This window comes from Cavia porcellus, unplaced genomic scaffold (assembly GCF_034190915.1).
Source record: "Cavia porcellus strain 051 isolate PalLab524CR breed Dunkin Hartley unplaced genomic scaffold, mCavPor4.1 scaffold_18, whole genome shotgun sequence".
In the NCBI taxonomy this organism is placed as follows: domain Eukaryota; kingdom Metazoa; phylum Chordata; class Mammalia; order Rodentia; family Caviidae; genus Cavia; species Cavia porcellus.
In genome coordinates, this window is record NW_026947501.1 from 25752945 (window position 1) to 25768454 (window position 15510).

Genomic DNA, 15510 nt, shown 5'->3' on the forward strand with positions numbered 1-15510 from the left:
AAACTCCTACATGCCCTTCAGGTCCTGGTCTCAGCCAGACGTGCAGAAGTGTCATGGCTTGCATGCATGAGAGTGAGGCTTAGCCTCTGTAGAGGGACTTACTCATCCCGTCCCCCATTATTAAGCAAATTCAGAGCAGGTACGTTTTTTAGGCATTTGGGGAAGGGAAGGGAAAGTGTCAGTGGGAGACAAGGCAGGTATCTGGAACTCTGGCTACTTGGAGATCACTTTCTCTAGTGCACCTAACTATAAGAGCCTCATATTCCACCTACTGTGCCCTCCAACTGCCAATAAGCTCCAGGTCTTCCTTTTTAGGGTCCATGGTCACCAGATGCAGAAGAGGCAGCATTGCGGAGAGGGGGCATCTAGGGCTGAGCTAGAAATTCTAAAACCAGTGTCTGCTTATGATTCTAGTTTTGAACCTGAAAGCCTCTCTGGGGCTATCACAGCAGAGATCTAAATGTATCCAAACAGCCGTGACTTAGCATCTGGAGCTTCAGGGGCTCATGTGAGCGCCAGCGAAATAAGCTCAAAGTGCTATGCAGACCTAAGGAGACCAGAACAGCAACAGAGCCTATATTAAGTACATCTGTGGTGTTCTGGAAGGTGTAGTGTTTGAACAAAAGATGTTGGTGTTGGAAGCCCAGGGAATGAACAAGGTGAATGACAGAGAACCCTGCAAATACAGTATAACCTTTCCTGACCTTGCCATCAATAGAGCCACCATCCTAGTCTTGGGTATTGTTGATGGACTTTTTCTAGGAAGGGAAGAAGTTGAACTATCCTCAAGGGCAACTACTGACACCACCTTAATCCATAAGCTTCATGTAGGCCAGAAGGCATAGAGAAATGGCTCTAAGGTGAAGGCAGGACTTAAGGACTCAGGGCCAGAGAGCCCTTCCTGATGACAGAGGGTTGCTACAAGACAGTGAATTCCAGAAGGCCAGCGCCTCTCCACCTAAGGTGGACTTTGAGTGGAGTCCCAGGCCTCAGATACCTACTCTTCCAAGCGTCTCACATCCCATACATCATAATTGCCTGGTGGGACTTGGAGTGATTGTGTGTAGGGTTTTGGGCTTAAATGAAGACCAGAGTTAGGTAGGGTCAGTCTGTGTTCAGAATAGAGCACTCTGAGGTCAGACTTAGGAGACACTCAGACACACCGAGACACACTCAGTTCCTGACTAGAGTACAATTTCAGTTTGAGCCTGATATATGGCTCCATTTGTGCTGGAGTAAAGGGAGCAATGGGGTGCCCTCCTACATGAGGGGCATGATTTGGGCTTCCATCTTTGTGCGAGCTTTTCTAAAACCTCTCAGCCAGTAGGAAAGGAAATGACAAGACAGGAAGGAACCTCCTGATGAGGAGGTGGTGCCCAGACCCTAACAGAGGGGAAGGGATAAGGTGGGCTTGAGAGGGAATGGATGGAGAGATCATGAAGATTTGGGACAAGATTTCTGCAAGCAGTTGAGAGCCAGGAGTTTTTAAAAAAGGTGGTGGATCAGGGGAGAAGAGCCTAGTTGCTCTTGGAAGCCCAGACCACCTTGGTGGCCTCCTTATCACTCCCAGAGTCCTTCCTGGAATGTAGAAGGGGAACATAAGGTCCTGGTCTTCCCTAGGATACTGAGTGCAGGGCTAAGAGATAGTCATTGCCTTGTGCTCTGGGTGGTGGTGGCAGGAAGTGGCCTTGGATCTGGACCTCCCACCAAGATAGTAAGTGGAAGGGTATGCTAAGGATGTGGTGGGGCTGAGGGAGTAGGGGAGAAAGCGGGGAGGCTGGAGAAATTCACAAGATTTGCTAGATTTTCTGGAGTTGGGGCCTGCCAAATGTCTTCTACCCTGAAAACCACTAGGCTAGGATGAGCCCTGAACACTCATCATCCTAACTGAGAAGCAGCCACCAGATGGAGTCTAATGAACTTCATATCAGGAAAGATGACAAATCATTCCCAAGGCTAGAGTAGAAAGTAAGGGTCTAGAAAGAGAGGCAAACCCAGAAGATTCAGCCAGGCCATAGGGAGCTAAAGCATGTCAACTGGCAAAGGCAGGTGTCCTCTGCATGATAGAGGGCATTAATTTTGTAGAGATTAGTGGGGCTGCAGATTATAGCAATGAGCAAAGATGGAGAGAGCCTAATGCTACATTTTTTGTTTATTTCACACTGTCCAAGAATTTTTCTCTCACCAACTTTTGTAGCTGGCTTAGGCTTCTCATTCATTCACTCCTTCACTCATGTGTTGTTTAACAAATACTGGGCAGCGCCTTGGTGCTAGCACAGTTGAAGGGACTTAGGGTATATCCATGAACAAGGCACGTCAAGATCACTGCCTACAAGGGGCTTTTTTTTATGAGAGTCCAGACATTTGGGGAAAGTTGTATGAAGTGTCCAGGATTCTGAGAGCAGGAAGAGAGCTCTGGTCATTGGGCTAGAGATTAGGGCAGAACTTGCTCCTCTGGGAGGAGATCAAAGGCAAGACTAGGCCAGGGCTTCCCAAAGATGCTCAGAGAATCTCAAGGCAGGGAGTGTTTGAGTGGGGACTGGATCTCAGGTACAAGGTAAAGCCATTTATCACACTGTGGCTACAAGACCCAGGCTGCCAGAGATGGGCCTGGTATTACCCATGATCCTTGTGTGTGGGGGAGTTCTCTGTTTCTATAAAAATAAATACTTGAGATAACATAATAATAAAGAGTTAGTTTTTCTAACAGTTCAGAGGTCCAGAGTCCATGATTGAATGTCCCCGTGGCGTTTAGGCCCAGTGTGAGGCAGCACACCATAGTGTGTGCAAACCAAAACCAATTACCTGGCTGGTAAGAAAGTGAACGAGAAAAAGAAGGGACAGGGGTCCCTTGTCGCTTTCCAGTACCTGTCCTCCCACTAGGCTCCACCACCTGAAGGCTCTGCATCTCCCACTAGTACACCCTGAGGAACAAGTCTTTGGCACATGGATCTTTGGATGGCACTTGAGGTTCAAACCCAATACCCATCTTCCCTGGGGCCCACCTGAGCTGAGCGAGCAGAGGGATGCGTGCTGGGGAGTTGTACGTAGCTGGCTGTGTGGTCTGTGGCTGCTGAGGGATTCAACATGTTCAGCAGGAGATCTCCCAAGGAGAGGCCCTTCCCTTGGAATGCTGCAGCTTCTTGATTTTGCTTCCTGGGTGTTCTGCAAATTCAGCTGCATATTTACCCACAGCTGTGCCTTGAAGTGAGGGATCAGGGTCCCCGGGCACATGGAGTCCCTGACCTCTGGGGGAGACCCAGTGTTACAAAGAGAGCTGTGGTACATGGGGTCTGTGTTTCAGATCTGCTCAGCTGATCCAGATTTCCTCATACTTCTGGGACCTAGAGTACAGAACACCTTAGGATTTCCGTCAAATGGGCAGAGAGCAGGAACTTTGGCTATCTTATGATTATGATTTAAAGAACTCTAACTATTTAGGTTGGAGGAGGAGAAAAGGGAATGTTTAAGGGAATATTGTTGCTTTTTCTTCCTTGGTTCCTGGTTCCTAGGGGCTGCAGTGAGCTGAGAACCAGTGGAGGGACAAGGCTGTCTGGTGGCTTCAGCCATAGCAGAGAGCTGTGGGCAGTATGTGTTATGTCTTACCTTGTCAAGGTTCTTAATGCATGTGGCCAGCTTTGGTCTGTCAGGGTCCTACAGAGATGCAAGGACCTGGGCAAGCTCTGTATACCTTAACCCTCTTGGTCTTTCTCCAGCCCTGTTCTTTTTATGTTCATAATTTTATTGGTTGATAGCTTCTGGTTGGCTCCAAATGGTACAGTTAAACTATGTGCTTAAAAACCTCCAAGTGCATTCCCACCCCCTCAGCAGCATTGGCGTCCATGAATAGTCCTCTGCCCAGTGAGGCTTCCATAGCCCCAGGCTCCTTCCAGGATTATGGAAATCTTTTGTAGTGAGCTGAGAAAACCCTTGGTACACCCATAATCTGTATCTTCTTTTAAAAAATAATAAATGTTAAACCAAGCACCTTCCCAGGCTCCACTGCCTCACAGAGCAAAAAGTGTTACTGCGGCAATCCAAATCCTTGGCATCCTCATCTCTTGCGGGCTGTGTGCTCCTGTTTCTCTCCCTGTTCACTGGAATCCTACAGCATAGAGTTTGTAAATCTTTACACAGGACACCAAGGTGGCCAGTGCTGTTGTGCTGTGCAGTCTCTTTCTGTGCAAATTGTCCTTCTGGACCAGCATCACCGGGGCGGAGGAGGTGTGTGTGTGCAGAGGCAGTCGAGACAGTTTCTAGGCATCATACTCTACCTGGTGCTTGCAGCAAAGTTCAAACTGCCAGGAGCTCCCACAGGGAGTGTACCAGGCCAAGCTCAGCCCGCCAGCAGGTAAGGAGACATACTGGGGATAACCTAGGGGCAGTGCCAATGGGGTGAAGGGGCAGGCGGTGCCAGCCAGCACAGGTGTCTTGTGCAGGCAGTTACCCATGGCAACCAGCGTTCTGTCTCGTCGTCATTTCAGGTAGACTCAATGACAATGTACTTGTACTGGGCTTCCGGGATCTGTTCCAGCTCATAGTCAAACCGGTCCTGGGCATTGTAGATCTCAGGTACAACAGTCTGCCAAGGTTACTCCCTTGGGTGCTGCTGCCCACTGCTGCCTGGGCCCAGATGCTTTCTTGCCCATGTGGACAGTGTCAGTGCTGTGGGGCCACGAGGGCGGATCTCCACCTCCATTTCTCTGCCTGAGCCTGGCACATTGTCCCTTTGCTGGGACCCTCTTTGCTTTGTGTCTCTACTTTTCCCCCTATGAATACTCTGACCAATCGGTGACAAATTTGTGTGATGCCTACTGCATGTGGACTAGAAAACTGTTCTCCAAAGAACATCTGCTGAATTCCCTTAATAGACTGTAAGTGACCCCACTGACTGCTATATTTCTGTATCAGGATTGGGGCTCAGCTCTGATAACTCCCTGTCTACCCCCAGGGATGTGGGTGGCAGTGGATATCCACATGCCATCCATGGCCATATCCCTTGGTTCTGCATCCCTGACCCTCAGCCCCAGGGCAGCCTGCACCCCTCCCTCTGCAGACAGCCTCCTGGCTGACTTCATTCCCTGTCACATTCCTGGCTGTGAAAGGGACCTCTTCCAGGGCCCTGGGGAGATGACATGAGTTTATTTGTTTTTCTCCTGTCTCCACTTCAAGGGCTGCACTGGCAAAAACAACACCCTGATGACTTCCAGCTCTTCCCCCTCCTTTGCACTGAACATGAAAAGAGTCTCTGACGTGTCACTTGAGGGAAGAGGAACAGAGGGACAGTTTTTAGTTTGGCCACCTGCTCACACTGTTCTTCTATGGGAATAGTTACTGAAAATTGGCACTACCAAAGCTCCTTCTGTGTGCCCTCAGAAGGCCTCAAGAAGCCTCAGAAGCCTCTCGGAAGGCAGGAAGACTTACATTCAGTATAAGGGTCTGGGGAAGCAAACTTCCGACTAAAGGATTGGATCTAGTGGGCAAATGTTAAAACACATTGAGCATCAGAAAGCTTCCTTAACATCTCTCACACTACACAGGATGAAAACACCCTCCATGGAGAGAGGAAGTGTGTTAAACTTTTAAAAACAAGATTATAAGAGATTCTCTTGCTGACAGAACCCACGAGAATGGTACATGGAACACAAGAGATGTCCACTTTTCAGGATTTGAATAACACTGTGTTGAGAACCCAGTGAGACGGGGTGCGTGTCTGGAGGTACTGCAAAAACTGCACAATACACCCCACATGCTAGTTATTGATGGGACTGCCATTTTGGGCCTTGGCCCTACTGTTGAGAATGGCCTATGCTCTTCCAGGGTAAGAAGTTAGACTGACCTCAATCGCAGAACATTCTACTCCCAGAATCCTCTGTGCATACACTTTAGACAAGCCTAGCAGCCAGAGAAATGGCAGCAAAATTTCTGAAAGCAAGAATATCTCTAAGAAACAATGAATACCAGAAAAGCTGTAGGGTTATTTAGGAAGTCTCAAAGTGCAAAACCAGAGAGAACAACAATCAAGTCTGTCTCCCATGGATTTTTAGAAAGGAAAAAAAGAGAAAAGGATGAGCCTTTAGGCTCAAGGTCCCAAAATAGAAGTTAATACAGGAAAAGAACAACGATGGACAGTGGAAGAGGAGAGATTTAAGTTTTTTCAGAACCTTAAACCCAGACTTGTGTTCTTACTGCCCAGGGACCAGGCACTTGCCTGGAAGAGATACTGTTGTGTAAGGCTCCCTTGAGGCTATGGAGGAGAAAAAATGTCATCTTGAGTTTCCTATGCTCTGCTTTGTGTCTACTGTGTGGACAGGACTCTGGCTGATTCATTCCTACAAGGTCAGACCCGTGGCCCCTCCCCTGTACATTTTTTGCCTTATGAGAAAGCAGGCACTATTTGCTGGTGAATGTATGTATCCTTGTTAATTACAGTTCTTACCCTATGTAAGCCTGTGTACCATAGCTCCTCACCCTTGGAAATCCACTGGTCAGCCTAAAGGAGACAGAAACAGGAGTGTGAGGTTATCCACTGGAACATACAAAAGTGTTGCTGTAAGATTCTCCTGGACACACCATGAGGACCAGCCAGGGCTACCCATCACAGCCTTCTCAGGATTGGAGAGGGCAATGGGGAACAAGGATTGGCAGAAAAGTGAAAAGAGAAATCATGCAGGCAGGTTGGCAGGAATGAGCAGCCCTGCATGTCTATGCACTGAGAGCAGGTGCTATCACAGGCCACGAGCAACAGTATCCTAGTGGCGAAGGACAGGAGAGGTACCCTGCCTGCACTGAATTACCCTTTCTGGCATCATACTCTTTCTTGGCCCCTGTTTTCTGAGCATGTTTCATATAGGCCAACTGTATTCCTCTTTATCCAGAATATAATCAGTGTCATCTATGTTCTAGCATCTTCTGTGCTTTTAGCACCATCTGTATTCTGGGTACTATGCTGGGTGCCCAGGGTGCAAACATGAATATGACCCAGCTTGGTCTTCAGCGAACTTATAGCCTGATGTAATGCTGTTCAATAAAATATTCTGTGATGATAGAAATATTCTCTCTGTGCGGATTAATATGGAAATTACATGTGGCTATTGAGCATCTGCAATGTCTAGGACAGTTGAGGCACTGATTTTTAAATCTTATTAACTTTTAATTAATTCAAATTTAAATGCCACAGATGGCTAGTGGGAGCTAGCACAAGCCTAGTGAGAAAGAGAGAAAGATCATCAGATCATTCCATGACCAGAATAGCACAGGGATGCCTCTGTGGCCTACTCAAGAAAACAGAGGAGAAGGAGTGACTGGATCTTCCTGGAAATTCGAAATCTCCCCAAAGAAGGAGACTTCTGAGCTAAGTCTGGGATGATGAGCAAGATGTGCTTGATTATAGGGAAGGAGTGTTTATGCGTAAAAGGTTCACACTAGCAATTCCTGCAAGTTTTGTAGACTTCCCGGCTGAGATGTCCCATAGGTTAACCAGAAGAGCTGGGTTTGAGCAAGGACAGGCAGATGTGCTCTGCCCTCTCGCCTGGCTGTCTGCCTTCCTTAGTCCTCAAGAGTTAGGTGATGACAGATGGACTCATGACTGCCCCAAGACGGAAGGATCCAAGGAGCTGAACTGACCCTGGGAATGATGACTGCATCCAGGGGAGAGGGTGCGGGGTGTCTGGAGACCATATGGAAAGCTGGGAAGCATTTAGGGGAAGAGGACTGACATAGGGGGAAGAGGTTACTGGGGGCCAGTTTCTCAGTGGAGGCCAACAGTGGTGGCTTCCGGGGGTTGATCTTATCTTCCTATCCAAATGGAGAAATGAGGGAGGGATACTTGAAGCTCAATGGTGAGCTGGAGGACATCTATTGTGGGGACTGCAAGAAATATGTGATGGAATCTTTCAAGGCCCTTCTGTGCTCTGGAGTCCTTGGTGATTGTCTGGGAGGACTCCCATCACACCCATCAGACTGGAGTTCCTCAGAGGTGAAGCCCAGCTTGTTGCTCTGGTGGGCTTGGAAAAGACAGATACTTATTTTCTGCATGTCTTCAATGGAAGTCATATTTACCCTTTCAAGAGTCACCCTTATACCAATCTTTCCCATCTCAAAATGGCATCACCGTCCAACAAATTCTCCATCCAAAAATCTGGGAACAATTGTGAATTCTCTTCTTTTCCTTATTTCTTGAAATATCTTCATCGTTAGCATATTTCACTGATTCTCTTTCAAAAATACATCTTAGTTTATTTACTTTTCTCCATTTCTGACACTGTTCTGGTCCAAACTTCCATAATTTATCATCTGGGAATTTGTCTTCAAGTTTCTATTTTACATACAGAAGATAAAACTTTTTTAAAGAAAGGCTATTATTTATTTGCATGCCCGAAACGTTTTCAATGGCTTCACATTTTTCTTGGAATAAAATTCATGCTCCCTTCTTTCACAAGGCCAAAGAGGATGTGCATGATTTTGTCCTGATACATCTTTGAAGACATTTTGCATGAGTTGCTCTCATGACACAGTGCACCACACTGTATTCAATTTCTCAAATAAGGCAGTGCCTTCCTACTGCTAAGACTTTACTCATGGAATAGTCTTTCTCACTCTTACTGAGATGACTTATCACCTTTCTTCCTGTCCCATAGCACTGTTACTTTCCTCTCATAGCAGAATTTGAAATATTAAAAAAACTACTTGTTTTTTATTATTTATGCATATTTATAAGTTTCATTCTGGCAAATTTATATACACAGAGAACATATGTAGATCATTTTCACACACAATCCAAAAAACTTCTGCTATTTCTTGTGGACTGTTTCACTAGATTCTAGACTCTGTGAAAGCAGGGGCTAGGTCTACTGTGCTGACTGTTTTTCTTTCCTCTGAGTGTCTCTTCTCTCTGTCATAATCCTGTCTATTTTACCACCCTGACTATCCGAATAGAGGTCATGTAAAAGGAGATGTTGACAGATTGGACTAACCTGGATAACGTGCTGCCATCAGTGCATTTTGTCCTGGACAAGCACAGGCCTAAGAAAGTGTCAATTGCAGTGTCCTGAATCTTGACTCATATTTGTCCTCCACCGATGCCTAGGAAGTTTCTTTTCTCCTGTAACTAAGAGTACTTATCTCCTGGTAGGAGACCAGATAATCGGGACGGAGTTCTAATTGACCTTTTCTGTGAACATAAAGGAGAAAAACAGCAAGTTATATTCCTTTGGTAATGTGCAAATATGCTAGCATTTTGCAGGAAAAGTAAACACAGCTGAGATCCAGTTGTTTACCTGATCATATACTATAAATAATAGGAGCAGATGGATGCTATTCCAATTGCCCGTTCCCCTGGCTAAGTGAATAAAAGTGAGGAAAGCCAAAATACTCAGGATTCTCTGTCTAAAGGAGACAAGAGCCCTCTGGCCTTTCTTTTAAAATTATCTCTGTGTCTTTTTGTTTTTCATTCATTTGTCCCTGGTTAGGGGCAAACTCATAGATTGATTCCTACGTTATCTGAAATAGAAAAATGCCACAACTAAATCATCTATTGCCTTTTATAAGAAAAAATACTCTTTTTATCTTCTACCTTCATCCATAAAAGAATTCATAGAAAAGGAGAAGCTGTCTAATGTTGAGAAAAAATTTCAATTAGCTTAATGTAAAATGGTATTTCTGACTATCAAATTTTATCCAAATCACTGTATCCAAAATGGTAGTCAGAGAATACTTTTGTTAGTTTTTCAAATTAGCTCTAAATATCCTAAACAATGCAGTAAGAAAAAAGCATGTGTAGTGTGTGAAAAATGAAGAGGCAGGAGTACCATTGTTTTCCAGTGATTCAGTTTTCTTCATATTGAATACCTATTGCCTCTCGATATCAGTTTCCTGTTATTCCTGAAATAGCTCACAAATTTCACTTAACAGTCATTGCTTCATGTGCTCCTTCACCTATGATCTTCATGGAGCTCCTCCTTCAGAAAAAAATCATTCCATGGCTCTGGGTTATCTGATGATGGCCATGTGATCAACTACCTGGAGCCTGAGAATGAATTTTATGTATCAAAAGACCGAGGAGAAAAATGGAGAGAAGTTAAATGTGTCTCATGTCACTCTTTGCACTGGAGTTTTTCATCCTGAGAGTGAGTAAATTTCCTTTTCATTTGAGAAAAACTTACCCCTTTTTAACTTAAAATTTTAAAATTCCTCCAAAAATAAAAAAATAGATGGAAAAGCTGTAAGTAATGTGGGGGTAACCTGGGGTGGCCAGATATAACATAAATATATAAGAATAGATAATTTTTTGTATTCTTTAATAGTTAGAAAATGAATTGAAATTATCTCTCAATAATAGTAAAAGGATCATGAATTTCTCAATAAATATTCAAAACTTTTAAAGAAACCACAGAGGCCACTGAATGTTATAAATATATATTTCAATATAAAGGTAAATTTAATTTTCTAAAGATGTAGCACTTTGCCAAGACAATCAATAAAGCCAATGTAATACTATCACATATAAATTTTCTTTTATTTTGTGAAATTATTTGATTGTAGATTTGATTTTTTTTTGTCTTTTTTGTCTTTTGTTATCGGTACCTATAACACTAATTGACCTTTTCTGTGGTCAATTCTGACCTTTTCTGATAACACTAATTGAAAAGGTCACTGTAGATTTGATTTTGAAGAGTAAGTGCAAGAAAGTAGCTTAGAATCTTTTGTATAACCTGACATATTCAGCTAGTAGAATATCTTATAAAGCTCCACTTAACAAAACCATTAAATATTGATGCAAATACAAATAGACAAAACAGAGGCTCTAAGATCTAGCAAAAGAACTATGTATATTAAGGAATTTAGTAAGTTAAAAAAGTTTCACATTATTTTATTTAGTATATTTTATTTAGATAAAAGTGCCAACAGATAATTTATGCAAAAAATTTAATTGGGAATAGTAACTCTCCTCTTGCAAATAAAAGTAAAATAGTTTGTGACATCCTACAAAAATAGCAAATTATATATTTCAAAGATTTAAACAGGGATTTTATAAAATTAGGGTGAAATATGAGTTTTTAAAAAACCAGATTCATTGAGATATTTTACTTAAGTCATCTGTTTTAAGTATAAACTTCAATGGCTTTTAGTGTATATTTAGAGTTGTACAACCATCACCATAATTGATTTTAAGACACTTTTGTCACCACTACTCCACAAGAAACACACAAAAAAGAAACCAAAATCCAAACAATGAAACAACAAAAATTCTTTTCTCTCCATACCACGTCTCCAACCCGAAGCAACCACTGTTCTATTTCTGTCTTTGCACATTTGCCTATTCTAGACATTTCATGTATATACAACCACAAATTAAATGTGTGATTCTCTGTGACTTTCTTCTTTCACTTAAAATAATATTTCTCAGGTCACCCATGTTGTAGCATCATTTCTTATTATTGCCAAATAATGTCTCACTGTATGGATATAATACATTTTGCTCATTCATTCATCAATTGATAGACATGTGGGTTGTTTCTATTTTTTGATTGTTAAAAATGATGTCATTATAAACATTTGAATACAAGTTTTTGAACACTGGATTTTTATTTCTTTTGGGTATTTAGTAGTGGATTTGCTGAATTATATAGTAACTATAATTTAGAGGAACTGTAAATGTGTTTTTTAAGATGACTTCACCATTTAAAATTCTCACATTAGTATATGAGAGTTCCAGCCCTCAAGTCTTTATGTGTCTTTTTTTTAAGAGAAAAAGGAAAAAAAAAGCAGAAAAAGGGTACAAGTTATACAGAATTTCAGAAAAAAAATAAACAGTAGGAAATCACTAGTTAATGGATTACATACTGTCATCTTAGAAATATTTGTTCAAGTTACAAGATTAAAGTACATAAAGTGGACATTCAAACAGCAAGACTGCAAACAGTTCTGTTCAATGATCCAACAAAACTCAGTAATATCATTGTCTATCTTATACACTTAAATTTACATGCAGTTATACCATTTAGAGCACTTTCTTTTCCTCTCTTTTGTACAATGACTATTACACATTTTGGGTTTTATTGCTCCCACAGTTCTTATTGTTTTTTTTGAAAGAGAGTAAAACCAAATGTGACTTAACAGAACAGAATTGGTTAAATCAAAAGGGTGGACATAATAGATAATGTAAAAACATAATACATGGTGACCAACAATGGTTACCATAATGCCTCCCACTATCTCAAATAGAATTGCCTATATCATCAGTTATAATAAAATTGAACAAAACAGTAAAGAATGAAACCAACAAAACCAAAACATTGGAGACATTACAGGTCTTCAAAAGTAGATAATAGTCAACCAGTATGGGCATCATAATGAATCCCACTATCTTCACAGCTGTTGCCTAAACTTTCGAATCTGGTACTATCAAGCAAAGCAGAATAGAGGAACATCAGTCAAAACAAGATGGTGAGAGCAATACAGGGCTTCAAATCAAGTTAATAGAATATCAAAGTGGGTTACTATAATATATCCTGCTTTTTAAAATTTATTTTTCCTTTAATTAAAAGGATAAAAATAAAAAAGTAAATAATAAAATGGAGATTGAGATAAAAGAGGGCATAACAACTAAACAGTGCAGATTAATACATAACCATTTAAGCAAATTAGTGTTTCACCACAATATAATCCTGACATAAAAGTAGTTACCATATTGTCTCTTTCCTTGAGATCTTTGAGTATAACTTCATATACTGTAGCATCAAATATATCAACACAATGTATAACCATTCAAGAGAATGACAGTATTACAGGGCATTTAGAATCAACTAACAGATAATGAACTATGGTTTCTGTATAATCTCCTTGTCTATAAAATTTTTTGTTTATACTATCACATATAATAAAATCCAATAAGATACAACATGTTAAGACCTATGGAGACAGAAGAACAAAAGCTTGATGGGACTTCAAAATAAGATGATACCAAATCAGCACTACCTATTATGATGTCGTTTTGTCCAAGATAGCTGTTCCTATCATCCAATTTTCTCTGACTCATTTCTCTTGAGCTCTTTTTCTGTCATTAGTTGTCAGCTTGTCTTCTTCATTTTCTTTTCTGCTCCATTCATTGTGGCCTTTCTGCCACTATTTCTGGATTTTTCGTATTTTTCTTTTTTAGAATATCCTGCAATATTCTCTGTAGAGTTGAATTGGTGGTTGCATATTCCCCTAGTTCCTCTTTATCCTGAAAGCACCTTGTTTTTCCATCAATTTCCAGGGATAGTTGTGCAGGATATCTCAATCTTGGCTGGAGGTTATTATCTTTCAAAGCTTGAATTATTTCTCCCCATGCTCTTCATGATTTGATGGTTTGTGCTGAGAAGTCTGCTGTAATTCTGATGGTGTTCCCTTGTAAGTGATTTGTTTCTTGTGTCTGACAGCTTTTAATATTCTGTTCTTATATTGGATTTCTGGAATTTTGATTATTATGTGCCTGGGTGTAGCTCTATTTGGGTTGTAGGTAGCTGGAGTCCTGTATGCCTCATATATCTGAGTATCTTTACCATTTGCTAAATTAGGGAAATTCTCTTGGATTATTTCTGTGAATAGCTTTTGTAGTCCATTTGTTTGTGTCCCCACTTCTTCTCTTATGTTCTGAATTCTTAAGTTACAGATCCTCTTATCATCTTCTAGTTTTTGTATTGTTGCTGTTTGTTTTTTTGTTATTTTAAAGAAGTTTTTCATTTCATGCTCCCATATTACAAATCTGCCCTCCAGTTCAGATAACCTGTCCTTAGTTTCTTTTAAGCTGTTATGCCAGTTTTTGATAGAGTTTTTAGTTTCCTGGTAATCTCTTTGAACCTGCTTCACGTATTCTATGTGTTCTCTATTTTCTCCATCAAATAATTCTCCCCTCTTTTTCTGTTCTTCCATTCTACCATCTGCTTTTTCTTGGGTGGTGCTTAGCATTTCTCTGACTATTCTGCTTATGTCTTGCTTCAGGTCATTAATAACTTCATTCCTGAACTCATCTATGAGGCTCTGGAGATAGCCTTTTATGTCTATTGGTGGCGTGTCTGCTATTGCCTGTTTCTCAGGACTGGGGGCCGAGGAGCCTTTCTTGTTGGTCCCTCTTCCCATATTCTTTGTTCCTTATATATACAAGCATATATAGGAGGCCCAGCTTCCTTTCCTGGGGGCCACAGTCTGACTGAATTGCATCAGCTAGGTGTTCCCGCCCACTGCCTCGCACCAGGGAGTTACGGACCAGGCAATCTATGCAGGGCCCGCCCCTCCAGGTCAACCTACTGAAAGGCCTCACCGTTAGGGTGCACCTTCAGGTGCTGGGATCTGGGTTGTGCTAGCCTACTGGGTCTCAGCCAGCAGCATCACATAGGCTAGGCACTGCTCACCAATCCCACTTGAGAGGGGGATATGTGGACTGAAGTCACTACAGCTCCCTGTTCCAGCAAGTCTGCCCGGTCCCAGAATGTCCTCTGTTGGCACCTCCTAGACTGTGGGAGAGTCCCAGTTCCCCTCACTCACCGGAGGTTGATGCATGGCTCCCCACCCGCCCAGCTCTTAACTCTGTTCACCGATTCCTGTTCTCAGCGCTTTTCCATGTCTCTCTCCCTGCTGAGCTGATTCAGATGCAGCCGCGGCGGCAGGAAACCCAAGTCGCGGCTTTCAATGGCACGGGCTCCAGCTTCCACACTCAGGCTTTATCTGTTCCTGTTATAGCACCAGTATTGCATTCCCAGTTGGTATCTCTCAGCCCAGTTTGTTCTTGGGTCAGCAGGGTATATCTCCTCTTGGTTAGGATTCCTCCCTCCGCACCATTCCTGGATTCTAAGCTGGGTCTCGGAGAGAGCATGCGTAGCTGCTGCTATCTGTCCTCCATGTTCTCTGGATCTCCTTTATCTGTCTTTTTGATGATAGTCACCTTAGTGGGTATGAAGTAGTACCTTACTGTAGTTTTCACTTGAATTTCCATAATCATAATGATATTGAATGTGTTTTCATGTGTTTGTTGGCCAGATGCTCTGGAGAGATAATTTCTTGGATTTTTTGGAGGCTTTTAGTCTGGGTTTTGATATTTCTAACTGTGAGAAAGTATGACCTTGATGGGTAAAGCACAGAACTCATAAGTGTTAAAAATATTCACAGATGATCCAATGGCATAAAAAATTTCAATACCTGTATTTTCAAAGATGACATAAATACTGTTGTGTTAGTTAGCTTCCCATTACTGTGACAAAATGCCCAAGAGAATCAACTGAAAGTAAAATAAGATTTACTATGACTCATAGTTTTAGAGGATTTAGGCCATGATAACTTGGTCCTATTACCTTTGAGCCTGGTGCATCACAACAGGGAGGATATGGTGAAAGAAACTGCTCAGCTCATGGGAGCTAGAGAGGGACAGAAAGAGATAGAGAGACAGGGAGAGAGAGGAGAGAGAGAGAGAGAGAAATAGAGGGGGGAGAGACAGAGAGTCAGTCAGTCCTGTGTTCCAATATTCCTGCCAAG

General features: G+C 42.1%; 1 long non-coding RNA gene and 1 pseudogene across 1 annotated transcript in view; both read right to left on the minus strand.

The window, feature by feature from the left end:
• Positions 1-15505, minus strand: part of LOC134471488 (uncharacterized) — a 40048-nt gene extending 24543 nt beyond the window's left edge. The window contains exons 1-2 of the long non-coding RNA XR_010040936.1: positions 15330-15505; positions 8976-9172 (exon numbers count right to left, since the gene is read on the minus strand). This is a non-coding gene — a long non-coding RNA (uncharacterized LOC134471488). The remainder of the gene's footprint in view (positions 1-8975; positions 9173-15329) is intronic.
• Positions 4095-6809, minus strand: LOC100716072 (transmembrane protein 11, mitochondrial-like; annotated as a pseudogene).
• Positions 15506-15510: the final 5 nt, after the last annotated feature.